This window comes from Lissotriton helveticus, chromosome 5_1, assembly GCF_964261635.1.
Source record: "Lissotriton helveticus chromosome 5_1, aLisHel1.1, whole genome shotgun sequence".
Taxonomy (NCBI): Eukaryota; Metazoa; Chordata; class Amphibia; order Caudata; family Salamandridae; genus Lissotriton; species Lissotriton helveticus.
Window position 1 is genome coordinate 1,950,078,896 of NC_136065.1, and position 14,337 is coordinate 1,950,093,232.

General features: G+C 49.0%; 1 protein-coding gene across 2 annotated transcripts in view; it reads right to left on the reverse strand.

The window, feature by feature from the left end:
* SRCIN1 (SRC kinase signaling inhibitor 1) overlaps positions 1-14,337 on the reverse strand; it is an 808,310-nt gene that overhangs the window by 128,138 nt on the left and 665,835 nt on the right. The gene's annotated exons all lie outside the window — the stretch shown is intronic.

The following is a 14,337-nucleotide window of genomic DNA, read 5'->3' on the forward strand; positions in this document are numbered from 1 at the left end:
ACTGTACTCCCCATTACCACACAAGTACTCCTGGTGAATCACCCAAAATCTCTTGGATGTCACGCCACCCCAACAATCAGAGTAGGGAATTCCAAAATGTGAGAGTACCACTCCAGCACTCTGACGTTTCATTCCACCACTGTGCAGCGTCCCTCATAGGTAACCCTGGTACCACTTCATCACTATGTTGCTTTCTTCCTATTCTTGGTTGATAATAATTGAACGCCCTTGAGTGGTCCCAAGGAGTCATCTGATTTACTAATGAGTTTCCATCCGTATGATGCGGAGATCATTGAAAATATGAGTGTCAAATACAGCGTCTGGGTATTATACCTTCATACACTGCAGTTTAATCACTCTCTGGTGCCATTCACGAACTGTCAGGGGTCATTCCATTGCTGCCAGGTGGTGGTCTGTCACTATGGCCTCAAATGTCAGAAATCGGTGTTTCTCTTTCTTTCCATATGTAGACAAGGGCAGTCATAAAGAAATTGTTTCAATAATAGCTCAGGGAAAATTGTTTTAATGCGGTATTTCCACTTACACCAGCTGGATGATCTGCATGAACTCCCACTTGGATTATACAAAGATCCAAATGTAAAGCTCTTCAAAACCATATTACATAATTTTCAGATGACATGGAAAGTCAGAGTAATCAAAGGTTTGTGAAAACGGCTCACTCAGCGGATGCCTAACAGTCTCGTCACTGCAACTTGCAGACACCACAGCTACTTGTCAAACTATACGATTAGTGCAAAACTGTCTCTATGGTATAACCCGCACAACATTCTGGAGACAATCATTACACTGTCTAGAGCTTTAGAGATTCACTAAAGGGGAGTTTGCAGGTCTAACCCACCACTCTTTTGACCTGGCTACAAAGGGTGACTAAACATTTTCAGTACCTACCTCCAAAATCTGGAATAACTTTCTCATATGTGCAGCATAAGCCTAGTCCTCCAAGACGTATGCAATCATTAAAGTTTCCCCCCTTCACTTTTCACATCTCCAGGTACTCCTGAGTCACCCAAGCAGTAGATGACCAAAGACTACTAAACAATATAACAATAAAGACTGCAATGTAAATAATCAATTCTGTTCTATCACGGTCTGCTGTAATTCATTCAGACATCATTCCATCACTCCCAGAGACCACTGCATCAATGCAAGGATATCCATAAAGTCCCCGGACGCTGATTTCTTGTATCTAGCCTGGGAATACGTGAATACTGGAAACATGCTTTTAAAGCCCTGAATGTGATGGTAGATACTCATATTGAACCCACACCACTACTGGCCCTGCTGGGATATGTTAAACTGCTGCATGCAGCGCACCGCAAATATGTGGCTCTCGTGCTACTGATGGCAAAAAGAAGGGTGGCATGCCGCTGGGGCAGGAGAAGGGCGCCCAAGTTCAAGGTCTGGGTTGACGACTTGGTATACTGTCAGGAGCAGATCAGTACATACACGGAACTGTTACCAAGTACTTCCAGGCCTAAGGACATCAGGGCCCCCCTGAAGTGTTATCTATTAGCGCACCCACGGACGGATCCTGCGACAGGGTAGTAGGTGAATGAATTCTGAGGAGTTCTAAACACTAGCATTAACATTGCATTTACGTTCCCTTGAGGGGTGGGTTGCTGTTTGAACTGTGTTGCTTGCACCATATCCTGATACGGCTGAACTGTCCGGATATGCCCGCGGTTGACAATATAGGCATTACCAGGCTAGCGACTTTTTATTGATGTGATGAGTTGAAAGTACTTTGTACCGCTTCATTGACTGTGAACATATGTCATTCCTTGAAAACTTATGAGCTAATTTTTGATTTGTATGTAAATGCTCCATAGTGCCCGACTGAATAACGATGTATACCCCAGTGAGTGCTCTTTGGAGTTGTGGGCTAACTGTGCTTTTGCTGTGCTACCATTGTAAGTGTAAATGACGAACATGTATGGTTTGTTTGGAAATCAATAAATAAAAGTAAAAAAAAAACAAAGTACATAAGGGTATCCATAAAGTGTTTGTTACATGTCTGCCCAGTGGTGCAAACAAGTCCTTGTCTCCTTCTATTAGTCTATATGGTCACTCACATTTCCTATTGTCATCAGCATTCCCTAGTACCATTATTATGCCTTAATGGACATCCATTAATACGGTGTGTTACCCCATCAATCCCGGATGCTATTCCATTACTTCCTTGTGTCAACTCATCACTCCTTAGTGTCAAACCAACACTGCAAGGAATTTCTATTGGCGATCCTGAGTCTCTTCATTCATCACCAGAGTCACCCCATCACTCCTCAGTGTCACTGTTCTCTGGGATTGGTTTCAGGTATCAGAGGGAATTTTACTTAATGATAGGATTAGCAAATGCATATCTATAGGATCTAGGTGTGTGTGTGACTGAATGAGGTTGCGTAATAAGGCATTGTCCGTAAAGGGATAAGGACATTTGTTTACAACAGGGTGTGCAGTTTTGGGGCATACTGATGGTTAAAGGCTATGATATAACAACATTACTTCAATTCTATCCAGAAAGAAAAGGGACAAGCCTTAGCTACTCTTCAACAAATAGACATTTGTATTTACGGTGGGAAGCCTTTTGTCTTCCTCAGGAAGCTAAGTTTAGCAAGTTTAGTACAGTGAACTATAACGTTTCTTGTGTTTGCGCCATTTTCTGTAGGATGTGTAATATTCTTGTTGGCAATTACTTATGACCGCTTGGATTTTTGCCTAATTGTGAAGTAGGGTATCTGAAAATAAAGCAATGTGCGGCCTACAATTTTGGAAAAGCAGGCTTAGGGCTCAGTTTTTTAATTGTAGAATGACAATCGACCCAGTGCTTTCCTCTACTACTAGCCTGCATCAGCCTTTATTGCATAGCCTCCAGCAGTCGTTTAAACAATTTGTGACATCTGCAGGAGAGTAATGGATGGGATTATAAAAAGTGTGGTTCCCGAGCAAAAGTACTTAACTGCCATAGTAATTTCCGAAAGAGCATATGCTGCATGCATTAAATAATAACCATAGATTAGCTCACACAAACCAGGCATTAGAATGATTTTTTAACCAAGAAACCTGGTCTAGCATCCATTTGAGTTAATGTTTCACTCTCATTCAATTGTATTCAATCTTGCAACCCAAACCTCTAATGAAAGAAGCAAATGAGGGCTTGATCTGGATTTGAGCACACACATTCATTGGAGAACTATTAATACAGGTCAATAACTATTTGACTCCAATAAGATATTGTCGACAGATTTTAAAGCATATGTTTAATTAAAAGGTGGGTAAACGGGGTTTCCATCACCAAGGAGAATGTTTGTGTGATGCTTGCCTGACCTCTGCGTCAATGACTAAAGGGCATATAAACTTATTTCCAAGTTCATGTCCCATGAGTTATGCACAGGCAAGATATCCACGAGTACTAAAGTCATTTTGTCCTAGGGACTTCTGGGTCCCTAGGACAAAATGGGAGGCCCTCTCGAACATGTCATACAAACCACAATCCACCTGGACACAGCATCCTGTTGTGCCACTTATCTAAAATTCATTGTCTGCAGTACACCAAAATAAGTATAGAATGAAATGCACTTTTTGTAGACAACCTCCAAGTGCAGTCTTGACAGGCAAAGTGAGTCTCTTAGCGGCTTTTGCAGGGTTATGGAAAAGTTAATTCTGTGACTGATGCGGAAGGTAAATATTTAGGAAGGAGCAAAGTATGATTCCTCATAGTGCTTTATCCTCATGGTACACAGTAAAATGCTCACTACAAGGTAGTACTAGAATTTTGCTTCCAAGATAGTGCTAGAATTCTGCTTCCTTTCCTGGTGAAGACAATTTAAAAAGCCACATCTTTGAAAAATCTTGCAAAGACATGCATGCATGGGTTCAGAGGGTGATTAGATGAGCTTACAAAGGATCATGATGTATACCCGGGATTGGATGAAACTGTTGCAGAAAGAAAGAAAAAGTTACATCTATGTCTTAGCCATTCTGCTTCATGGATATCTTCATTATATTTAAGTCTTCAGAATAAACACAGTGAATTGGAGGTGATCCTGATAAAGACCTACATGAAAAAAATCTATTTAAATACTAATGAAATTGGCATCTTTCCCTTTTTGAGCCGACGTTTACTCAGGTCAAGCCCTCCTAATATGCCTTGGGCTACATACAGCTGCATCAGTTCCAATTTGTAGGTGTGAGAACCATACTCTTTACTGTATCCAGGAAAGGTAGGCTGTGCTGTTTATTATGAAGATGACTATAAGATAATGTTCACAACTAGCATTACAGGTAAGCAACATATTCCATGTTATTTCATATGTTATTTTAAAGAGAGTACAACATAGAGCAGCTTACAGTGGATTAATGAATGGAAACACAATCATAATGGCCTGCACATAGTGTCCTACGCCGATGACACGCAGCTGGTCATCTCCCTATCATGCGCGCCCAGTCTTGCGGTGGACAGGTTCAGGGCCTGCATGCAGGAACTGGCGATCTGGATGTCCACCAATTGTCTTAAGTTAAACGGCAGCAAGACTGAGGTGCTCGTGGTGGGGGGGGCTGTCTGTTTGGTCATCGGCGTGGTGGCCACCCTGTTTAGGGGATGTCCCCACACCCTGTTAAGAAGTAAAAAACCTGGGAGTGTGGTTTGACGCGGATCTTTCTTTTGGGCCTCAGATAGGCCGTGTGGTGGGGGTCTGCTTCGGCGTCCTGAAGAGCTTGCGGAAGGATTTAGATGTCCTCCCAACGACAGCCCGCAGGACGCTTGTGCATGCCCTCGTCACATCGCGCCTGGATCATGGCAATCTGCTTTATCTGGGAGCCACTGGCAAGGCCATCAGCCGTCTCCAGGTGCTGCTGAATGCAGCAGCTCGCCTGATCTTGAAATTCCCTAAAAGATCAGCGTCTAAGACAGCCCTTCAGGCCCTTCATTGGCTCCCAGTAAGGAGTAGGGTCAAGTTTAAGGCCCTCTGCACATGCCACCGCATTTTGGGGGTAAGGCACCCGCTCCGCTTCAGGGTTTGATCACCCGGTACGCACCGGCGCGCGATCTGCGGTCTTCCTGTGCAGGGCTATTGAAGGTCCCTAGGATAAAAAAGGCATGCATGGGAGGTAGGTCTTTCAGATACCTGGCCGCGAAAAGATGGAATGCTTTGCCACTGGACCTTCGCCTGGAGCCATCTGAACTTGGCTTCAGGAAGAAGTTAAAGACTCACCTCTACACGCAGTAAGCCGGGCTGACCTTGCGGCCTGTGACTCTGTTGACTCCACTCACCACAGCGCTGGGACACGCCTTTTGCGCGTAACCAGGCGCTTTATAAATCTCACTTATTATTATTATTATTATTATTATAATAATATTGTCTGTGTCGAACTAAACACATAAGGAAATAAGGCAGAAGACTAGCACAGCCTAAAGCTCTTAAACATCCTACTTAAGAAGACTTGAGATTTAGAAACAGGTAAAGAATGAAGCATGCTTACCTTTCTAGAAGGTGATAGCAAGATAATGAAGCTACATTAGTAGCAATGCAATGATGTATTTTACCCAAACTTCATAGATGTCATTTGATAATACAAACAAATATTGCACGTCATTCATTAAGAAATGTCAATAAAAGGGTGTGTCCTGAGTGAGGACCTAGACCTATGGCTCCAAGGCCAGAGGTCCGGGTCAGCTGGTAAGCAGTCCTGCTTACCAGTTGTCCATGTACTCACTGCAATGCTCCGAAGTCAGAGGAATCCTATCACGATTGCATTTTTGAAGAGCATTCCAGTCCTGATTGAAAGGTCAGGACTTATCATCAAGGAGAAAACCCTAAGAAGCAACAGTGTTCTTCAGAAAAAAAAATATCTCACACTGTAGCTTCCCCTTTCAATTCTCCTTCACTATAACAGCATCGGCAAAGATCTTACTAGACGGCTCTCTGACCTCTAGCTTTGAAATGCAGACAGAAACGAGACAGGGGTGTCCCCTGTCTCCCCTCTTGTTCAATATTTATATTGAGGCCCTTGCGCAGGCGATTAGGTAGGATAATATTATAAGTCCTTTTAAGTCAGGAGAATATCAATGTAAAATCGCTTTGTACGCGGATGATGTTATAGACTATACTGCAAATCCTGATATCTCTATTCCGCATCTAGAAAATCTGTTGTTGGAGTTTGGCCAACTCGGATAATACCGAGATTATGTGTTGGAATTCGGTGTATAGTCACGGCCCCATAAGTAAAGAGTTAAGGTATTTAGGAGTAAAGATAGTAAAGGATTTAAATAAAATACCTTTGATCAATTGGAAAAAGACTGAAAAAGATATAGATTTTCTCTTTGCCAGGTGGAAAAACCTCCCTCTATGGGAGGGTCAACCTGGTGATGTTGGTTTTACCCAAAATGACCTTCCTTTTTTGTGCGGTCCCTCTCACCTTTAAGCAGGTTAGCATTAATAAGATTCAGGGGAAGATAGGCAGCTTTATCTGGGGGCCGAAAAGTGCCAGGCTATCCTGGAAGAAACTAAGAAGGAAGCTGCTGAAAGGCGGCCTGGCACTTCCAGTTATAAATTTATATCTAATGGCTTTCCAACTCAAGGGCATAAGGATGCTCTTCTCTACTCCGGTGGAAACTTTTGGGGGCAGACATTTGGGGGAACTTGTATTAGAGGGTGGCAATGGGCAGGTAGGGTTCTTATATAAGTTTGGGGCCCCCAGATTTTTCAAGCGGGTACGCCTCAAGGTTTTAAAAGCTGCCTTGGAGGCGTGGCCAGCAAGCGCGGAGAATGGCCGCCTAGCTCCCGGGCTCCGCCGGCGCCACCACTGAAATCCTGAAATATCCTGCATCGACCCAATTTTACCGAAACCCCCGACACCCACCCTGCTGCTGGCACCCCGGGTGACGGTCCGGACTGACTGCGGAGAGCCAACTTGGGCACGTTCGACGGCTGGACACTTGCTTGCCGGTGAGGCGAGTAGGCCCCAAGACCGCGGTCTCAGGTGGTCCTGCTGGCCGGTGTGCGTGAGAGGACGTGCGGCCACAGCGTGAGCGCCACCCGCGGGCGGACCCCCCTTTTCCGCCACAGGCCGCAGTGGACGCGGCGGGAAGGGGAGGGCGTCACTCCAAGTATCCGGAGGCGGCTGCCCGCTACCGCAGAGCACCCGCACAACACAAGGAGAGCCTGGATCACCGGGGCGCAGAGGGCCGCGGGCCGCCATATTCTGACGCGAACGTAACAGACACCGAGGAGGGCTGCAGCACCAGTGCCAGGAGCGAGTGGCGTTCACGGTAGGAGGGCGTGGGAGCGGCGGGAAGCTGCGATCGAGGTGGCCTGCCCCCCCTCCCCCCACCCCCTCTACAGTGCATCTACCGAGACGAGGAGATAGTTCTGGCTGCTGGGACGGAGGTGACTCCTGGGACTCCCTCCACTGTCTGATCGGATGCTTCATCGGGGGGTAGACCAACCCCACCTCCTTGTTTGGTAGAGGCCGGAGTTACGGCGGAGGGTAGCGCCTTGGGTCATTGTTGAGAAGAGTGGCCCTCCCCCGCACGCTAGCTGGAGGCTGAGGGGGTGTTCTGGCTCATAGCGCACACGCTGGGAACCTTGTGTAACCCATCCGCGAAGGAACAGTCCTCTTGTCACTGGCGCTTTCTCACCTGTGGCGCGAAGCAAGCACACGAAACCGCCAAGCATGGGGAAAGGCGACAGGACCCAGAGCAAGCTCCCCTTTTCACAGAGGCGACTGCCAGTACAAAGCCCCCCGGTGCCGCGTGATGCAGAGACAAATGTGGTTGAAGTACGAGAGGACGACACCGACATAAAGTCTATGCTCCGCTCCATGGAGCAGAATATTCAATCGAATTTCGCGGAGCTGGGGACCAAGATAGACGCCATGTCCTACCGAATGGACCGCATGGCGGAACGCCTCGACAAGCATTCGGAACGCCACGACATGGCGGAACGGCGGATCACGGAGGTGGAGGAAGGCCAGACGGAGTTGGACACGGCGAGAAGGCGGGCGGAGACACTCATCAAAACGCTCCAGGACAAGACGGAGGATTTGGAGGCCAGGTCACGTCGCTGCAACCTACGTATCACTGGCCTTCCGGAGACAACACCGACGGGGAAGATGGAACTCTTCGTAAAGAAACTGCTCACTACCCTTCTAGGTGACGGAGTGTTCTCCGCGATGTTCGTCGTGGAAAGAGCACATCGCACGCTGGGCCCCCAACCTAAGCCGGGGTTCCCCCCCCCGGCCAGTAATTGCTAAGCTATTAAACTACCGAGACAGAGACACGGCACTTAGGTTGGCACGAACCAAAGGGGACCTGCATTACGAGGGGTCTGCGATTTCCATTTTTCCGGATTTTACAGCAAGGGTACAGGAGGCGAGGAAACATTTCGCCCCCCACAAGAAACGCCTCAGAGACATGGGTCTTGATTACGCAATGTTGTACCCGGCAAAGTTGAGAGTGAATAGACAGGGCCACTCACATTTTTTCACTGACCCTGCGGAGTTGCAGAAGGCCTTGAAATCGTGGGCGAGGGAGCGGAAAGAGGATCTACCAAATGTTCAACAGGAGGCGGAAGGCGGCCCAATGGATGAGCAGGACTGAAACAGGGCCACGACGGCTGGAGAACAATGGACTCGGGAAGTGGTCTTTTCATTTCAAGTTGGGAAGGAGCTGTGCTAGTGGATGATCCCTGCAGAAACGTGGTGCCAGATAAGTGGGGCTGGGGTTCCATGGTACAGACAGATAATTGTGAACTCTCCCTAACACAGGCTCTGTTTGCCCCTGGCTGGTTTGCAAGATGTCAGACTGTGGCTATCACATTTGGGGTGGCGGGGGAGGGGGAGGGCAGTCACGAGTTGCCGGGGAGTAAAACTGAAACGGACTACGGGTTGATGTTTTGATGATTTCCGGGTGGTGCAGGGCGGGTGGGGGCGAAAGCTGGGTGGCAGAATTGGGAGTTGTACACAGAGTTCGAGCTGCCTTGCTACCGTCGCCCCTGAGCGCTAAGCACACGGGGTTGTTGACTTTGTTGCTGGGGAGGGCCGGGTGGGCTGGGGACATGTCAGGCCGAGTTGGGGAGGGTCTGCTGTGGGAGGAGGGAGGGATGTTGGGGATTATGCTTGGGTACATGTTGTTCCTTTCTTTGACTGCTGTTGCGCATCTACATGACATTTGGTTAAATCCTGCCATGCGCGCTGCCACCATTGACATACTGCACTGCCTATTCGAATTTGTCCCCCCGGGTCACCTGAGCCTGGTACGACATTATTGCATTACTCATTTCACACGGCAAGGCTATGGCTGAGGCTATTGGTACACCACTGGGAACTGGCCCGGAGCACCTGCGAGTGCTGACGTGGAATGTCAGGGGTCTTAAAGACTTCAGAAAACTGCGTAAGGTTCTTAGCTATCTGCGCAGACACCGCATAGACCTCGCTCTCCTACAGGAGACTCATTTGCCCCTTACCAGCAAGATGTTGTCCCATAAGGGCGTAGCGGGTTGTAGTGTAGTGGCGGGCTTCACTACCCATGCAAGGGGGACACTCACATGGGCCAATCCATGCTCCAAACTCACACTGACGCTCCTCGAGGCGGACACTGAAGGTCGTTATGTAATATGCAGGTGTCGTGGAAAAGGGCATGACTTATTGGTGACAAATGTATACGGCCCGAACTACGATTGTCCCGATTTCTACACAGAGTTGGCCCGGAAGTGCAAATCATATGACTACACTAACCTGCTCTGGGGTGGGGACTTCAACTTGGTGTTGGACCCAAATCTCGACAGGTCGGCGGGACCCCCTCGGGCCCTGTCGGCAGCTGCGGAGGTGGTCCGGACTGAATTAGTACAGTTGGATCTCCTGGACGTGTGGCGAAGTAGGCACCATTCTAGAGGGGGATACACACACTACTCCGCTTATCATGCACTCCACACCCGAATAGATTACTGGTTAGCATCACACCGCCTCTCCAATAATGTAAGAGACTGCCTGATACTGCCACGCACCCTGTCTGATCACTCCCCTCTCCTCCTGATTCTGGAGACGCCGGTACACAGAATCCCCCCCTTTACGTGGCGTTTCCCCCCGTACTCCCTATTGGATGAGGTTTTCCGAGGTGAAATAGCAAACGAAATTGACAGTTTCTTTGGGACTAATGTGGGCTCGGTGGACAGCGCCCAAACGCTTTGGGAGGCATTCAAGGTATGCATTCGTGGGATTGCCATGGCCAAACACTCCGGTGTCCTGAAAGCGATTAGGCAGAGACTCAAACACCTTGAGACTCAGCTCTCTGAACTGGAAGAGAGGCAGAGGGCGGAGCCGGAGGGTGATGCCTCGGAGCAAATTAAACAGCTGGTGATGGAATTTAACGAAGAAGCAGATAGGGAAGTGCGTCATATGGGTAAATATGCCACTGCCCGTACTTATGGAGAAGGAGATAGACCTGGCTCTCTCCTGGCCAGAATAGTCCGCAGCGAGAGGCGCCAATTGACAGTGGGTGAACTGGTGTCAAGTTCGGGGGAGACTCTTACTGAGGAGGGGCAGATACTTGGGGAATTCAGGCAATTTTACTCCACTCTATATAAGTCAAGGTCGGTGGGAATGGAAGAGGCAATTGACGACTACTTAAGTTATATAAAAATGCCACAGCTGTCCGACTCGCAGAGAGAATTCCTCATGATGCCTATTCAAAAGGAGGAAATAGTGGAGGCGCTAGAGAGCATGCGATCTTTGTTTTATGTTTTATTGTTTTAAGAAATTAATAGAGCGCTCGGCTACCCCCGAGGGGGTGTCCCGGCGCTAACGACTGAAATTCAGAAAAGAGACAAACCAAAAAAACAGAACAATTAAGAGGAGAACAGCCATGTCTTAAGTTTGCGGCGGAAAACAGATTCAGTAGGAGCAAATCTTAAATCCAAGGGAAGTTTATTCCAGAGTCCGGCCGTCAGAACTCCGAATGCTCTTCCGCCCATTCTAGAGAGACGGAAGCGTGGAACAACCAGAAGACGAAGGCTATTAGATCGAAGAGATCTGATAGAGTGAGAGAGGACAATCCGCTTTTTCAAATAGTCAGGACCAGAATTATTCAGGGCTCGGAAAGCAAATGTTAAAATCTTAAAGTGGATGCGACGAGTGACAGGAAGCCAATGAAGTTTTTTACGGTAAGATGCTACTGATTGACGATAGGGGATGTTGCCGATGAGTCTGGCCGCGGCGTTCTGCACAATCTGCAGGCGTTCAATCTGGTACATAGGGGCACCGGCATAGAGACTATTAGCGTAGTCCAGGTGTGAGGTGATTAACGCCTGGACCACAGTTCTACGAGCATTTAAAGGAAGGTAAGGAAAGATCTTTCTCATCATACCCAGTTTCGCAAAGCAGGCGGCGGTGGTTTTATTAATGTGGGGGATACAGGAGAGGGTGTTATCAAACTGAAAGCCTAGGTTGCGGACCGTGGAGGCAGGAATAGGCGGGGGGTCAAGCACAGTCGGCCACCAGAGGCTCGGGGAAATGGTAGTTCTCTGATTAAAGAACATTACCTCCGTCTTGTCTGTATTAAGTCTAAGATGGTTGGTAGACATCCAAGTGCATATATTATTCAGACATTGGCGGAAGTTGGTAAACCCAGGGTCAGAGTGATCCTTAAATGAGAATACAAGCTGTGTATCATCATCTGGTAGTGCCCCGGGGGCTGATGGGCTAACTGTGGGCTTCTATAAAGCCTTCAAAGACCAACTGGTGCCTTACCTCTCTGCGCTCTTTGACGACATATGCAGGGAAGGCAGCATGCTAGCTACAATGCGTGACGCTCTCATTGTGACGCTTCTGAAGCCTGGGAAACCCTCCACGGAGTGTGGCTCATATAGGCCGCTGTCCCTGATAAATGTTGACGCGAAGCTCTATGCCAAAGTTTTAGCGACACGTCTTGCATTGCTCGCCCCGGAGCTGGTGGCTCCGGAGCAGGCCGGATTTATTCCGTCCAGGAACCTCACGTACAATATAAGTACGGTGCTAGGAACGATGCAGCATGTGAAACCGGAGAACAAAGCGTTGGCAGTCTTCCTCGATATGGAGAAGGCATTTGACTCCGTGGAGTGGCCCTTCATGTCGAGAGTGCTCAGGAAGATGGGGTTGGGCGAGCCCTTCCTACAAATGATAGGCGCCTTATACTACAAACCAACGGCCAGGCTGCGTATAGGGGACAAAGTCACGGACGTCTTCGATATTTGCAGAGGCACTAGACAGGGCTGCCCCCTTTCACCGTTATTATATGCACTGGTGGCTGAACCCCTCGCCTGTGCGCTGAGGGAATATCATAGTCATGAAGGCATCAGTTTCCCTTCCTACAAGATCTGCGTCTCCACGTACGCGGATGATACGCTCCTATATGTAAGAGACCCGGAGCTCAACCTTTCCCCAGTACTGAGGGAAGTGGTCCAGTTTGGCGCGCTGTCTGGCTTACAGGTGAACTGGACGAAATCGGTAGCATTCCCTCTGTCCCCGGTAACCAAAAAATTTGTTATGGATTATCCTTTACAGTGGTCCGAGGACCCGATTAGATACCTGGGAGTACAGCTACATCCGGACCCAGATATATTGGTGAGGGAAAACTATGGAGTCGCCTACCATAAACTAACTGAGGATGTGGACAGATGGTGTAAACTCCCGTTGTCCTTGGTGGGCCGCATCGCCTTAATAAAAATGATCGTCCTCCCGAGGTTTTTATTCCTGTTCAACAATATACCGGTGATACTCTCTAGAGCCTTCTTAAAAATGTTGACACAGACTCTCACGCGGTTGGCCTGGGGAGGTGCACAGCCACGGGTCCAGTGGCAAGTCCTGACGCTACCATATGAACAAGGAGGCCTGGGCGCCCCGGATATGGAGCGGTATTACAGGGTCGCGCAGGCGACCCACTTACACACATGGATACATGGAGATCGTAATATTCCACATGTGGTGCTCGAGACCCTATTCACGGACCCCCTCCCCCCACCGGCTACAGTATTCGAGCCGGCCACGCGTCGGGTGGGATTTCTGGACTCGATCTCATCGACTAACCATGCATGGCATTCGTTGGCCAAGAGACAGGAATGTACTCTCCTATATTCCCCACTTGCCCCGATTGAATGGGTTGTCTGGCTGGCGCCGTTACGGGAGAAAGAGGTCACGCGCGCTCTTAACCACCTAGGCATTTTGAAGCTGGGAGACCTGTTCAGAGACGGGAAGGTCGTTACGTGGGAACAGGTTGCTTCTTCCCGAAACTCAGGGACGTTGCTGCACCGCTTTCACCTACACAGGGTCCGCGCGGCGCTACACGAGCTGCTAGGATCAACCATGGCCGAGCCGCCCGAACTTCCAGAACTGACATACGTCATAAAAACGCCATCGCCGACCCACTTGATTTCGCGGCTCTATAAGGTGGGACAGCACAGTGGGAGACTCCCGCTCTTGAAAGCCCGATTGGCGTGGCAACGAGACCTCGACACATCGATTGATGACACAATGTGGAAATATTGCTGCCTAAACACTAGAAAGGTGTCGCTCAACGCCAGGCATAGACTTATCCATTTTAAATTCCTGCAGCGAGTGTACTACACCCCAGAACGCTTACACAGATATGGGCTCAGACAAACGTCTGAATGCGACCGTTGCCACACACAGGTGGCTGACTTTATGCATCTGGCTTGGTCTTGCCCGGGTATTAACAAATTCTGGGAAGACATATTTCTAGAATTAGGGCAGATACTTGAGCTGGAACTCCCGGTGGACCCGGCGCTGGCGTTACTGGGCCACACAAAGATCCTACCTCCGGCGGCACGCCGCATGGCAGATATGGGGTTACTGATGGCTCGGCGAGCAGTGGCGCAATGCTGGATGAGAGGTCCACTCCCGACCAAACATAGGTGGGCCAGGGATATGCTGTACAGCTGCACTCAGACGCAGCTGTATAGTGAGCTACAACCCCCAGTTAGTAGACCCAAAAAGTTTTGGGACCTGTACCTGACTTACAGATCCACTAAAGTTGCTGCGGATGCAGCTCAGGAGGAGATGGAGGAGAGGCGGGAAGGGGAAGAGGCCCAGGAGGATCGGGTGTACAATCCCCTAGAGCCAGATTGGGATGGTTGTTGAAACATCGGGATCCTGTGAGACGCTAGAGGGGCACACGACATATAGCAAACACTGACACAGGGGGTACATAGTGCGAAGGGTCTGGCGGGAGGGGATGGGCGAGGGGAAGGGTAGGTATGATGTAGGTGTCGAGTCAAGCAGAGGGGTGCATTGAATCTACGGGGCAGAGTAGTGGCGGAGTTAGACGCA